The sequence below is a fragment of the Saccopteryx leptura genome, chromosome 2, assembly GCF_036850995.1.
Source record: "Saccopteryx leptura isolate mSacLep1 chromosome 2, mSacLep1_pri_phased_curated, whole genome shotgun sequence".
Taxonomy (NCBI): domain Eukaryota; kingdom Metazoa; phylum Chordata; class Mammalia; order Chiroptera; family Emballonuridae; genus Saccopteryx; species Saccopteryx leptura.
This window is the reverse complement of record NC_089504.1, coordinates 337,006,782-337,019,823: the sequence shown is the minus strand read 5'-3', so window position 1 is coordinate 337,019,823 and position 13,042 is coordinate 337,006,782. Positions and strand designations below refer to the sequence as shown.

At 46.6% G+C, this 13,042-nt stretch overlaps 1 non-coding gene across 1 annotated transcript; it reads left to right on the top strand.

The window, feature by feature from the left end:
• The first annotated feature begins 5,960 nt into the window (after positions 1-5,960).
• LOC136396419 (U6 spliceosomal RNA) lies at positions 5,961-6,067 on the top strand. Its single transcript, XR_010749706.1, has one exon. It is a non-coding gene; the product is annotated as a U6 spliceosomal RNA (small nuclear RNA).
• Positions 6,068-13,042: the final 6,975 nt, after the last annotated feature.

The window sequence follows — 13,042 nt, the reverse complement described above, 5'->3', positions numbered from 1 at the left end:
CTATCTCTTTAAAATAGCCATAAGAAGCCTGACCTGTGGTGGTGCAGTGCATAAACCATCAACCTGAAAAACTGAGGTCACCGATTCAAAACCCTGAGCTTACCTGGTCAAGCATGGAAGTTGATGCTTCCTGCTCCTGTCTTCTCTCTCTCTCATTCTTTCTCCCCCCCCCTCTAAAATTAATAAATAATAGCTTTAAAAAAAAATAGCCATGCCTGACCAGGTGGTGGCACAGTGGATAGAGCGTCGGACTGGGATGCGGAGAACCCAGGTTCGAGACCCTGAGGTCGCCAGCTTGAGTGCAGGCTCATCTGGCTTGAGTAAAAAGCTCACTAGCTTGGACCCAAGGTCACTGGCTCGAGCAAAGGGTTACTCGGTCTGCTGAAGGCCATGGTCAAGGCACATATGAGAAAGCAATCAATGAACAACTAAGGTGTCGCAACGAAAAACTGATGATTAATGCTTCTCATCTCTCTGCGTTCCTGTCTGTACCTTTCTCTCTGTCTCTGTAAAAAAAAAAAAAAAAAAAAAAAAAAATAGCCATAAGAAAAATCTAGTGATTTTAGCCCTTTGAGGAGGCAAAAAAAAAAAAGCAAAACTTTATTATCTATGTGTACTCTTGAAGACTTGATTGTTTCCACTAAGAAATCATTTGGGGCCCTGGCCAGTTGGCTCAGTGGTAGAGTGTTGGCCCAGAGTGTGGATGTCCTGGGTTCAATTCTTGGTCAGGACACACAGGAGAAGTGACAATCTGCTTCTCCACCCCACTCCTTCACCCTTCTCTCTTCCCCTCCCTCAGCCATGGCTTGATTGGTTCAAGCACATTGGCCCTGAGTGGCTTAGTGGAGTCTACCTCAGGTGCTAATAATAGCTCAGTTGCAAGCATGGCCCCAGATAGGCAGAGCATCGGCCCCAGACGGGGATTGTCAGGGTGGATCCCAGTCGGGGTGCATGCAGGACTCTATCTCCCCTCACTTGGAAAAGAAGAAAAAAACATTTGGAAGTTCTTATAGTTGGCTTTGTTAAGGGTATGGGTGTGGGTTATCAATTTGAAAGCCAGTGGCAAATTTGCTGAGGTTACTTCTTGTGAATCACTTATATTTACAAAAAGCACAAAAGTATCTATCTTGAAACCTGTTGTGATTTTTTTTTGCATTTTATTTTGTAATATATATGCATCATAATTTTTAAAAATAAGATGCATTACTTATTCTTCACACCATTAAATTATTTACTCTCCAACCAATTTAGTCAACCAACTAAAAATAGCATTTTGAGGTAAATCATTCTCTGAAAAGGCCGGAATTGCTTGCTTCCTTTTCCCATGAAAACCATGGTGCCAAGATGAATGGACGATTGCAGAACATGAATCAAGTAGAAACATGCTTATGTTTCCAACTGTTGGGAGGAAGGTAATAACAGGATGGTAATACCTTAATGTATTTATTCACGTATTAGACTGGCCAAAGCAAGGAAAGCAGGGAAGACGTGGTTGGATTCTTAAAGTGGTTCAGAGTCCAGCTACATGATTTAAAAAATGATCCTGCTTCTTTATCTCTCCTAGCTGCCACAAACATGTCATTTGGAGAACCGGCAAAATAATCATTTCTGTCCAGATTTAATTTCCTTCAGCAGCCAAGCAAAGCCCTATAACTAGAGGTTAGGTTGGCAAATCTTAACTGTATGCTCCCTGAAGTATCCTGCCTGCTTGTGATGTAGGCGAAGTTGGATTCAACTGGTCTGCACTGCCCTAGGGCAACAAGATGGAAAAAGGCTGGACTAGGCTGGAGCACGCCTGTGAGTTGAGGCAGCAGCTGATGGAGACAGAGGACCTGGCTGTCAGCCAGCCAGCACAGGGATAAGAAAATACAGTTCTTTCACAAAATTGTTTCACAGGCCAGAAACCATTAAGACCGCAAATCCAACCTCCAGATTAATCAGAATGAAAGTTTATGGGTGATAAACATTTTGTCCAAGTAATTGTGGCCAGGTTTTGGCCTATGACCGTGCATTTCAACTACAGAATTTATAGATTTTAAAAACCGTGTCAATTGTAGAGTTATATGTGGGTTTACTCTTGTATGTCAGTTTCAGAATCATACAGAAAGCATCAGTTGAAGTATACTGGTATTTTAAATCCTTTTCCCTTAGAAGAAAGAACTTTTGATAGCAAAGTGCAGCCTGTAGAAACGGTCATCGTGACTGTGGCTTGTGTTTATGATAAGGTGTTTGGAAGGAATGAAGATTAGTGGGTGATCTCAACCTGCCCTTTGCTTTGTAAAATTTGCCTTTATAACCAAAAGCAAAACATTTGGTCTGAATCTGGTATAAAGTGACCTGTTTTTTTACAGGTGGTTGGGTAGCTTTATGTGATTGTGACTTGGTATTTATATATAGGTTTATTTTAACAATTGAAGAACCAAGAAGAAAAAAAAAAACTTGAATGGTCTTGCCCCTTTCTTAAATTCTACCAGTCTTAGTTCATTTCCACGCCACCTGACCTTTTAGATATGCTCTGTTGCTAGTGACTCCTTAGGATTGATGCCTCATTTAGAAGACAAATATGTCATGCCCGAGTAGGGGTTGCTTCTCTCAGCCTTCTTTCTCGGGGCTTGGCTGTCATTTGGGTCACAGTGACTGGTAGTTGGAGCCATGGAAAGATGAGAGACCGGCCCCTGGTCAGCAGGCGTGGAAGTATCCCTGGGTTGGAGAGTCTGGATGAGAGGCCCAATGCCAGCCCATCCAGCTTGTGCTGGGCAGAGAAAGCAGCTCTCAGACTGGGTCATGCTGCTCAACAGCTGGCAAAGACCCAGCCTTCTAGGCTTGGCCCCATCTGGCCTCAGATCAGGCGGATGTTCATATAGCAGGTTGGCCTGGTTTCCCACCCCAGGGCCTGCCGCCCAGAGGACTTTGCAGAAGTGCTGGCTGAGGCTGCACTCCCAAGAAACACTGGGGTGATTGCTGGCTTGGCTGCCTAACAGCTTGTAACTTTGGGAGCTTTGCTATAATAAATGCTGTAATAATGCCTCCCCTGCATGAATAGCGTTTAGCTTTTACTTCATGTTTGCATCGTGTTGGTACCTGGTAGGCATTTGACATTTGTTACTACTACCATTTGTTGAGCACTGGCCGTGTGCTCATCGCTATTCCTGGTGTCCTGGTGTTTCTCAGCAGCTCTGAGGTATTCCCATCCGCGCTTTATAGTGTGGGGTTTCAGAGAGACCGACCCACTCACTCCTCCAGGTCATCTGACTGAGAAATGACATTCAGGATATAATTCTGGGTTTTCTGTCTCCAGAGCCCTCTTTTTCTCCTTAAGGGCCATAGATGGGCACTTTAATTTAGGAAGGGTGCCCAGTCAACATTAGACTCCTAAATTTGTCCCTGCCTGTGTCTTTGCTAATTCCCAGGGGCCATGTATGATGTCAGGCTTAACCTTTCCCAACGCACCCCACCTTCACTAAATTGTGTGTGTGGGGGGAAACAAAGAAGGAATAATTTCAAATATAATCTGGTGATCAAAACCCATGCAGACAAGAAAATTACTATTGAGCTCTGGCCTTTGCTCTCGGCGTGGGGAAATAACACTGGACATTGGTTAGTTTTTCTTCCACACTACACTCCCTAGGAACTTACCTCAGACAAGTCACTTTCATTGCCCATCTGAACAACCCACTTCAGACAGGCTGAAATGGGAAACAGCAAAACAGTCACCGGAGGTGAGCAAGTCAGGTGAGCCTGCGGACGCTGGCTTTAAAGATCAACACTCAGTTGGGTTACCAGCTGCCAGATCCGGGGAAACCTGAGCCCCTTGCACCAGCTGTGCAGACAAGGTTAGACTCACTTGTCTGGAGCTGACCCAGCAGGAAAGCAGCCACTAGAGTGGCACTGGGCCAGAGTGCTGGAGGCCAGACTGGACTGGGAGGAAGAGTTTTCCAGGTCAACCGAGGCATCAGAAGAGCAGGAACAGCTCCTAGCTGCAAAGGGCCCAATCCAGGAATAAAAGATTAGATCGTTCTTATCATATTCATGGATTAAAAGTTACACTTTTATCCCTACACTTTTGAACATTTCTGAACTGGGATGTATTTTAGAATTGATGGTGTCTTGATATTTTTTTCTTAAGTGATTCACAGTATAATGGTACAGGATATAAGCAGTGGCGTCTAGGATTTGATGAAATACAGAACCAATGGAATTGATAAGTAAAAGTACATGGGATGTTACAGATAATGTCAGGAGTGTAAGACAACAGAAACAGGTAGTAAGTGAAGCATGACGTAAGATGAGGCAAGCAAAAGCACATAATATCCGTGAGCTCTCCCTGAAATATGGCTTGATGATGAAATCCAGCCAATGTATATCTATTAAAATAAAATATCTAACATTTGCTATGATCCACGCACAGGTTTAAGTACTTAACCTGTATAATTTTTTTTTAATTTAAATTTTTTTACAGAGACAGAGAGAAAGGGATAGACAGGGACAGACAGGAACAGAGAGAGATGAGAAGCATCAATCATCAGTTTTTTGTTGTGACACCTTAGTTGTTCATTGATTGCTTTCTCATATGTGCCTTGACCGTGGGCCTTCAGCAGACCAAGTAATCCCTTGCTCGAGCCAGCGACCTTGGGTCCAAGCTGGTGAACTTTTGCTCAAACCAGATGAGCCTGCGCTCAAGCTGGCAACCTCGGGGTCTCGAACCTGGGTCTTCCGCATCCCAGTCCGACGCTCTATCCATTGCGCCACTGTCTGGTCAGGCTAACCTGTATAATTTAATCCTCATAACAACTCTCATGAAGCACACACTGTTATCCCATTTTATAAATAGGGAAGCTGAGGCATAGGGAGGTTAACCAACTTGCCAAAAAGCCACCCAATAGTAAAATGTGGAGTCAGGATTCACACCCAGGTCTTCTGACTCCAGGTTCTGGACTAAAGACAGTAAAACCCTCAATGTGCAACTGAGCACCAAGTTCAACGTTGAGCTTCCTGGCAGGCAGAGCAAACTAGGGTCTAAAAGTAAATACATTCTCATAAATATAAATGTTCCATGTATTTTTTAAGTAATGTTTTCATGACATTATAGTTTTTAAAGATCATTGTTCATGGTTTTGTAAGGTCAAGCCATAAGGAAAAGTCCAAAGATAACCAAAAAATCCACACTCATCCTTCTCCCAGAAACAACACCGGAGATCCCATCCCTGGTATCTCACTTTGCAAATGAGAGAGAGAGAGAGAGAGAGGTAGAGAGGGAGGGATAGAAGGAAGGAAAGAGGAGAAAGAAAGAGAGAGAAGGAAACAGGTAGAGTGCCCATATGTAGCTTTTCTGTGCAAAGTGGGTCACTTTTTTTTTCTTTTTTTTTTTAGTGATAGAAACAGAGGCAGAGAGAGAGGGAGAGAGATGAGAAGCATCAACTTGTAGTTGTGTCACTTTAGTTGTGCACTGATTGCTTCCCAGACATACCTAGACCAGGGGCGCCAGCCGTGCCAGTGACCCCTTGCACAAAGCCAGCAACCTTAGGCCCAAGCCAGCAACCTTGAGCTTCAAGCCAGCGACCTTTGTGCTCAAGCCAGCGACCACGGGACCACATCCATGATCCCATGCTCAAGCCAGCGACGCCGTGCTCAAGCTGGTGAGCCCATGCTCAAGCCAGTGACCCCGGGGTTTTGAACCTGGGACCTCAGCATCCCAGGCTGATGCTCTGTCCACTGCATCAGGTGGGTTACTTTAAAAAAAAATTTAATTTAAAAAAATTTTATTGAATTTATTAGGGTGACATTGATTAATAAAATTATACCATAGTGGGTGTCACTTTTGCCTGTTTTCTAGGCACAAAATAAATACTGAAAGGCCATTGACACATTCTGGGATGAGGCCAAGACAGACTCTGGTTTTACATACCTGTAAGACCATCAGCTTCAGAGTCAATTACTACTTCCTTTAAAATCTTACTCTAGTGCTCGCTTCAGCAGCACATATACTAAAATTGGAACGATACAGAGAAGATTAGCATGGCCCCTGCGCAAGGATGACACGCAAATTCGTGAAGCGTTCCATATTTAAAAAAAAAAAAAAAATCTTACTCTAACTCAGGGGTCGGGAACCTTTTTGGCTGAGAGAGCCATGAATGCCACATATTTTAAAATGTAATTCTGTGAAAGCCATACAATGACCCGTGTACCTTACGCATTATCCAATAAAAATTTGGTGTTGTCCCGGAGAACAGCTGTGATTGGCTACAGCCACCCGCAACCATGAACATGAGCGGTAGGAAATGAATGGATTGTAATACATGAGAAAGTTTTATTTATTTATTTATTTTTAATTTTTATTTTATTTTTTATTTTTGGCAGAGACAGAGAGAGAGACGGATAGGGACAGACAGGAAGGGAGAGAGATGAGAAACATCAATTCTTCGTTGCGGTTCCTTAGTTGTTCATTGACTGATTTCTCATATGTGCCTTGACCATGGGGGGCTACAGCAGACCGAGTGACCCCTTGCTCGAGCCAGCGACCTTGGGCTCAAGCTGGTGAGCCTTGCTCAAACCAGATAAGCCCGCGTTCAAGCTGGCGACCTCGGGGTCTCGAACCTGGGTCCTCCACATCCCAGTCCAACGCTCTATCCACTGCGCCACCGCCTGGTCAGGCAAGTTTTATCTTTTTAACATTATTATTATTTTTTATTAAAGATTTGTCTGCGAGCCAGGTGCAGCCATCAAAAGAGCCACATCTGGCTCACGAGCCATAGGTTCCCGACCCCTGCTCTAACTACTTTGTAGCTGTGTGACCTTGGGCAGGTAACTTAACCTCTGGAGCTTTTCCTCACCAGGTGAAATAGTACATCATCATAGTGCTTTAGGCTTGTGGTTATCAGATTTAAGTGAAATCAAGTCCCAAAGCACTTAGCATAGGGCCTAGCCTAAGGTAGGGAGCTGTTACTATTATGCCTAAAAGGTTGCAACACCACTACAACAGGGCCCTTTCCCTCATACAAAATTCATGCAAGCCGTAGAATATTTTTAACTGTGTTAAGCAGTTGTTTTGTTTAAGTTTCTTTTCTTCCTGACATAAATGCCAAAGCCCTTAAAAGCAGCCACACTCCGCTCTGGGCCTAGTGAGCAGTCAGATGATCCGGGAGGGCTGGGAGGGGAGGTGGAGAAGTGGATGGAAACCAGCTTCTTAGCGTCCTGCCCCCAAGACACAAGCGCTGGAGGCCTGGGAGGAGCCTCTTCTCCCTGGAGGGGAAGGCAGAGAGCATGCAGGGCCAGGGAAGGAGGCAGCCTCTCCAAGCTGAGGTTTTTCCTGGAACAAGTACTTGAGCACTTCCTTGAGGCAGATTCTGTGCACGTACTGTCCAGAGTACACTGTTTAGCAGCTCCTCGGATATGGGCCTATCAGGGCACAAAACCAATCTTCAGACCCGATTCGCTCCTGTGCCCAGGCCGTAGCTGTCTTACCCTTGCTTCCTCTGCACCGGCGCCTCCCCCTCTATGCCAGCACTTGTCATTCATGCATGTGTGCCTTCTTCCTTTCCTCCCATCATTCATGCATTCATTCATTTACCCAGCTGCACTTGAGGACTTGCTATATGCCAGACAATGCTGGGTGCTGGGGATACCAAGACATAGTTCCTGCTCTCAAGGAGTTCCACTGTAGGGGGCAAACGATGAAATGCCTAAGGAAAAGACAGCCTCATACTGCTATACTGAGCCACACGCAGGATCCCTGGCACAGCCCTATTTGCTGAGCTCAGTACAATAGCAACAGCGTTGGTTGACAGCAGAGTCTGCAGCCAAACTCCTTCCTAGCTGCGAGCGCTTGATCAGGGACTGAGTTTCTCTGCGTCTGTTTCCTCGGCTGTAAAATGAGGATAATAATATATAATTAACGTCCTTATAAAATTGTCAGAAGGATTAAAGGACTTAATAGTTACAAGATTGGAATAGAGCCTGGGATATAGCACAATAAAAGTTAAGCTGTTTTGTTTTTTTACTATGCTGCAAGTTCCTGGTTAACATTGGTATAACACTTGGTATAGCACTGGGGTTCTATATCCACCCTGCCCCATGCCCACCGCGAGTGTGCCCCATGGCCCTCCCCAGAGAATGGAGGGGCGACAAAGGGCCTCGGAGATGAGCTAAGGTCAGCGTTAACAATTAGTTACCTGTGGAATTTCTGAAAACACACCCACCAGGCCCCTTTCCTGGAGATTCGAAGTCTGAACCACAACCCACGCCACACTGGAAACCATTGGTCTCGTTCAAACCCCTTAATTTTACTGAAGTCAATCGACTTGATCAAGACAAGGTGAAGTTAGTAGCGGAGCCTGGACTGGGATACTGAGGTGCTGTTTCCTTTTGCTCCTATTGTTGAAACCACGGCCCCAACAGACCCCATGGGACCCTCAGAAGAAGGAGGCCGTGGGGGGCGAGCCCCGGAAATCAGGGAGGATGCAGGGAAATGCCACCTGGGGCAGCGGTGCTAGCCTTCCTACCTGGCCTCCCTACCTAACGGCCTCCCTACTTGGCTCTCTTGCGATACAAGGCACACTTTATGGCCAGCCCTCTTTTGCAGTTCGAGGCTCCTGCCTTAGATAGCAATGGGGCCTTCCCTGTGGGCAAAGCAAGGCCGTAAGGAAAAAGGGGGCTACCGCACAGGCCTTTCAATGGCTGAAAGATGAAAGGGAGAGGCCAAGGGACCAGAAAGGTGTGGGTAGTATTCATACGCATGGCTGTCTGGCTCCGACCCCGGAGGCAGGCACGGCCAGGAGCTCGTTCATCTCCTGGTCCAGGACTTATGACTCAGAAAGAATGAGCAGCAGTGCTCAAGCATGTGCAGGAAGGAATGTTCTAGAAGCAATGCTAGGTCTGGAGGATGAGTCGTTTGTCAAGTTGGGTGAGGGGGGCAGCAAAGGTATAGAGGTGTGAAGCAGCTTCTAAGCATTTTAGGGGACTTGAAGCAGTGAAGGCCATGCAGTGTAGTCACAGGGTAAGTTTTGCTTGTCAGCTACGTGACAACTGAGAAGGAATGTTCCAGAGACGGCGAGGCAGAGAGGCAGGAAGAATGGGCTGAGACTATGACATCATTAACATTTTTTCCGCTTTGCTACATATTATCATTAATATTTTTTCCGCTTTGCTACATATGATCATTTATAATCACCACATGACATGTCAGAAGGTTTTGGTTCATTCAGTGATCATAATAAGAGTTAAGAGTTACTTATACTGCATGAATATTTTACCTTCCTTACATCTCATAATAATCTCATGCAGTTGGTCCTACTCGAATCATCACCCTCATTTTACAGAAGAGGAAAGTGCGGCACGGAGAGGCAATGGAACTGTCTCCAGTCCCCACGGCTGGTTGGTGGCAGAGCGGAGACCTGAGTCAGGTAGGCTGGCTCTTGGAGCTGTACTCTAATGACTACACTGCATCCCATGGCCCTGCCGGCTCTCCAGCACTTACTGAGGGCCTGCTATGTGCCATAGCCTCTGCTAGGCTTTGTACACAGGAAAAAGTCCCTGTATCAAAAAGGAGCTTTCAGTCTAATGCACAATTTCCCTCTGGTTAGTCACTCAGGGTTGCTCCTCTTCTCTACTATGAAAAGCCCCCCGAGGAACAAAGCTTTTATAATCCCGAAGATGTAGGCCCAAGCCAGTTGGATCAGTGGTAGAGCATTGGCCTGGCATGTGGAAGTCCCGGGTTCAATCCGCAGTCAGAGCACACAGGAGAAGCGACCATATGCTTCTCCACTCCTCCCTCTCTTTTTATCTCCTTCTCTCTCTCCCCCTCTCATAGCCATGGCTCGAATGGTTTGAGCAAAGTTGGCCCGAGCACTGAGGATGGCTCCATGACCTCACCTCAGGTGCTAAAATAGCTTAGTTGCTGAGCAACAGAGCATTTGCCCAGACAGACAAAGCATTGCCTGGTAGTGGGCTTGCTGGGTGGATCCTGGGTCAGGGCACATGTGGGAGTCTGTCTCTGCCTCCTGCCTCCCACTTAATATAAAAAAAGAAAAAGAAAAAAAAAAAGAAGAAGGTGGGTCAGAAGTTATACTTTGCTACTTTTGTGCATGTTGCCAGTGTAGAATGCAGGGGCCCTGGCTGGTTAGCTCAGTCAGTTAGAGAGTTGTCCTGAAATGAGAATGTTGGGGGTTCAATTCCTGGGCAAGGCACACAGGAGAACCAACCAATGAATGCACAACTAAGTGAAACAACAAATGAATGCTTCTCTCTCTCTCCCTCTTCCTTAGTCTGTCTCTCTAAAATCAATCAATTTAAAAAAAGCACCTGGGGGAGGGAAGTATGGACTTCATTTAAATCATAAGCAGCAGTATTCATGGGTGTGACAATTTCGCTACAATCTCACCAGCACTGGGTATTTATTATCTTGCCCCCAAAACGTCTGCTATATCGGTTGTTCAACAGGCGGCTTTTTCCTTCTTTGGGTTCATACCCCAAACTAGTCCATGAAGGAACAAAAGGTGAATGAAATACTAGGTTGCAGAGAGGACAAAGGACTCCTACAGGCCTGTGAAGGGGGCCAGAATCATGGCGTTTTTGCATTTTGATTGGGAAGGTTACTACTGTCTTTTCTTTAACAGAAGTAAAAATGTTTCCTGAGTCAGTGAGATTTCAAGAACAAAAGGTACAGGCAGAAAACATATAGCCTTGAGTTAAATGAGTAAAAATGTACAAGCGATAAAGAAAAGGTGACCTAGGCAGATGTCACATCCCCCCAAACACTTCACAGATAATAAATAGTCTGCATCACCACTTAGTGTTGCCAACCCTCCCGCCCTCTACCGACCCTGCCTCCTGCACACGTCTCATTATGTTGTCACTGCTCCCTCATCTGTCTTGGTGACCAGATTGGGAGGCTAGAACTAAGTGTAGGGTCATTTTCCCATGTAGCTTCCCAGAGGAGTCAGTGACCTACAGCGCATGGCTCGATGGACCACAGAAGTTCTCTGAGAATTCCCATTGAACCTGTCTGAATATCTCCCACTAATACCTGATGCCGGTCACCGACACTCATGTTGCAGAGGAATTCCGTGGAAGAAGTATCACATGGACTCATTTTTTGGAAGGTGGGGTTGGGCAAGAGGGAGGCAAAAGTCTTTAAGGCCATGCTGGGGGTGGGGGAGGATGGGTGAAGGTTTGTGTCCTTTTCTCTTTTCTCACCCCTAGTGCCTGGCTCGGGGCTGCGTGCAGCCAGGCTCCATGAAAGCCTGCCGCTTGCCTGGCCCGCACCACTCACTCAGGAGCGGCCCCCAGAACCTGCGTTAAACAGTGAGCACTCACACTCCACGCAGAGCTAGGCCGGGTTTTGGGGCAGTGGAGGTGGCCTATTCTGCATTTGGAGACAAACTGGGTCTCTATCTTTGTCGCTGCCTTAGAAGGAGGGAAAAGAGGGTGTGTTATCAAAGCTAGTGGGCAGAGCTGCTAGGATGCAAGGGGGAGATTTGGCAAGTTCATGGTTGAGTGGGTGGTTTGCTATGGTGATAGCCAGAAGGTGGTGGAGGTGTCTGATGGCAAATAAGGAGGTGGCCGTGGTTGTGGTGGTGGCGGTGGCGGTGGTGCCAGGAGGACCCCAGAGGCTGTGCACAAAGACAGGAGCTTCAGGCTGGGGGGTGAGGGGCCGGCCAGGGAGCCGGGAGCAGGGGGCCAGGAGGGATCACCGGAGGCTGACATTTGGAACTGCTCTGTGTGACGGCTCGACGCAGCCTGTCCTGCGCCTGTCTGCCCCTGCAGTGACAAGCTTTACAAGAGACCAGCAGAAGCATGCACTTCTTTTGCTCTAACAATTCCTTTTAGAAAGTTATTCCCAGAGTTGTTCCCACAGTGCACCAAGGAAGGGTACCTGGAAAGGTAAAACTAGGAAAGTCCCTCAGTGTAATCTGAGAGGGCCGGGTAAACCATATGGTGGGACTTTAGGTGCCTGTATACGGGGATAAGACTGTCAGAAGAGAACAGAGCAAGTTCTAGAATGGTATGCTCAAATACATAGAGAGAGCTGAAACAACTTGCAAGGATTTAAACCAATCTGTTAACAGTGACATGTGAGGGTGTGAAGTGGGGAGAATTGCATTTTCATTTGGTTTTTTTTTTTTTTTTTTTTTTTTTTACAGAGACAGTCAGAGAGAGGGATAGATAGAGACAGACAGACAGGAACGGAGAGAGATGAGAAGCATCAATCATCAGTTTTTCGTTGCGACACCTTAGTTGTTCATTGATTGCTTTCTCATATGTGCCTTGACCACGGGCCTTCAGCAGACCGAGTAACCTCTTGCTCAAGACAGTGACCTTGGGTCCAAGCTGGTGAGCTTTTGCTGAAACCAGATGAGCCCACGCTCAAGCTGGCAACCTTGGGGTCTCGAACCTGGGTTCTCTGCATCCCAGTCCAACACTCGATCCATTGCGCCACTGCCTGGTCAGGCTGGATTCTATTTTATACACGTCTGCATTGTTTGGACATTCTGCAGCAAACATGAAAAAAAAATTTTTTTTTTAAAGAATGCTAAAGAGCCTGACCTGTGGTGGCGCAGTGGATAAAGTGTTGACCTGGAAACGCTGAGGTTGCCGGTTTGAAACCCTGGGCTTGCCTGGTCAAGGCACATATGGGAGTTGATGCTTCCAGCTCCTCCCTCCTTCTCTTTCTCTGTCTCTCCTCTCTGTCTCTCTCTCTCTCTCCCTCTCCTCTCTAAAAAAAATGAATAAATAAAGAATGCTAAAGCTACATTGACACCTTCAGATCTAGGAATAAGTCATCAGCAAAGGCACAGTGCACTGCTTTCCCATTCATTCCGGCCGTCTCCCCGCCAGAGTAGACCCCCTCCGCTTCTCTGCCGTGTTTCCCACAGTCATTCAGCCCTCTGAGCCTCAGAGAGTTCACCTGTAAGGCAGGCAGAGCAGCTCTGATGCCCAGGAGCCACTGTGAAGCAGGGCGGGCCAGTGGCGGGGTAGATCGAATGACACTGTGTTAGCAAAACTCAGCCTAAGAGAGGCCCTGCAGCAGTCCAAGTCCAGGGCCCCA